General features: G+C 44.2%; 1 pseudogene; it reads right to left on the reverse strand.

The window, feature by feature from the left end:
* Nucleotides 1-281: 281 nt before the first annotated feature.
* On the reverse strand, nucleotides 282-880 carry LOC101672083 (annotated as a pseudogene).
* Between the last annotated feature and the right edge of the window lie 903 nt (nucleotides 881-1,783).

A 1,783-nucleotide genomic window follows, 5' to 3' on the forward strand; every position in this document is an offset into this window, starting at 1 on the left:
CATTACCCTACAATGTCATTCCATTTCTTAATAACATTAAGTTATAGCTTCCTTTTTTTTTTAACTCATCTTTTAAGTTCTTCCACAGACATTTTAGTACTTCATAAAATACTGTGCAGTTTATAGTGGAAGTACAAGGATTTAGAATTCAAATGAACTCGAGTTCAATACCTGTGCCCTCTAAAACTCTCAAGTTTCAGCTGTTGATTTTTTTTTTGACATGTTTATTCCATCAACTTCAGCAAATAAAGAATGACTGTGTACCTATTTATCTTGGTTCTCTAGTCCAGAATACACTTTCCATTTAAAATATTTGTGATCATGCTTCTATGTCATGGATAGCTTCTAGTGGGAATTAGTATATAGCCTGTTCTTGATAAAGAGGACAACAGACAGATGTTTCTTAATCCCTAGATAGTGCTGAATGTGACAAAACCAGCAAGACACATTAAGATGTTTCTCCTTTTCGGGAACTGTCAGGTCAACTCTAAAGCGATGAAGTCCATAGTACAGTAGGATATCTGCTAAGGTAGAGTTAAATCCTGTAAGGTAGACTTTATCTTCCAGACCGGAATTAAGATCCTCCAACAGAGACGGATACTGCCTTTATTGTAGTGTCCATGTAACTTGAGTTACTCTGTTTTCCAACCACTGCTGAACAATTGCTTTTTCTTTTGCAGTGCTCCCAAGCAAATCTTCTTTGTTCACCTGCTTGACAAGATAAGCTGGTAGTAGTCAGTCCTGTTGGATGTGGACCATTGTTTGTTTGAAGAACAGGAACCTGGCGCTAGCTTTGAGCACTGTCTTTGTTCCCTTTCCTCTGCCCCAGGGACTTCTCCAGAAGTCCCCAAAGCAGGGTCAGCTCTGCAGCTGCCATCATCCAGCAGGAGCTCATGGCAGGGGCCTCGGCTGTGGATTTTTATTCTTACAGCAACTTCTATTTCACCTGGTCATATGCATTGTCTCGTTTGTGTCAACATTACAATCTTCCACTGAAAGGCACTGTCATCCTAAAGCTCTAGTTTGGAGAGTGGTATGGACTGTGGTCAGAACTGACCTTACGGAAACAATCATTTCTGACACAAGGAATGCCACAGTACCTCTCCCACGGGCAACTGCGCCCCACTCCCATGCTGAAGTCCTAGATCCTAGAATCTCAGTGTGGGTGCCTGACCCCTGCACCTCTCTTGCCCAGCTGGGAGGGGCTGATACAGAGGCGTAAGCTGGCTGACATTCAAAGACATGACTTGAACATTTAGAAGATCATCAGTGTAAGAAGTCTTGTTAAGCCTGCATAATAGCTTGTGCTAAGAGGTGTATCATGGAATAAAATACTCATTCAAACTCAGGTAGCTACAGTCCTTGTAGACTGACTCCAAAGATGGACATCAACGATTCCTTCATCCCCGTGGATGTGGCCACTCTCCATTGACAAGTGGAGTCTGTTTCCTCCTCCTGAACCTGAGTGGCTCAGCAGTGTGCCTTAACCGACAGAACATGGCAGAAGGAAGCTAGTGATAGCTCTGGGCCTAATCCAGAAAATGTCTGGTATGTTCCACTTTCACTCTTTTGCAACATGAAGCCTCCACATAAAGCAGCCCAGCGACTCTGGTGGAGAGACCACATGGAGGGAGAGACCAGGAGACATGGCAGGGGGGTGGGAGTTTGGGGCACTGAGGTGGGGCTGGCCAGTCCCCAGCCATTTCAGCAATTCCAACTAAGATTTACCTGGATTTTAAGGCAGATTTACCTTCATTTCCCAGGGCTGCTGTGACTGGGTGGC

This window comes from Mustela putorius, unplaced genomic scaffold (assembly GCF_011764305.1).
Source record: "Mustela putorius furo isolate JIRA1106 unplaced genomic scaffold, ASM1176430v1.1 tig00003858_pilon_pilon_pilon, whole genome shotgun sequence".
Lineage (NCBI taxonomy): Eukaryota > Metazoa > Chordata > Mammalia > Carnivora > Mustelidae > Mustela > Mustela putorius.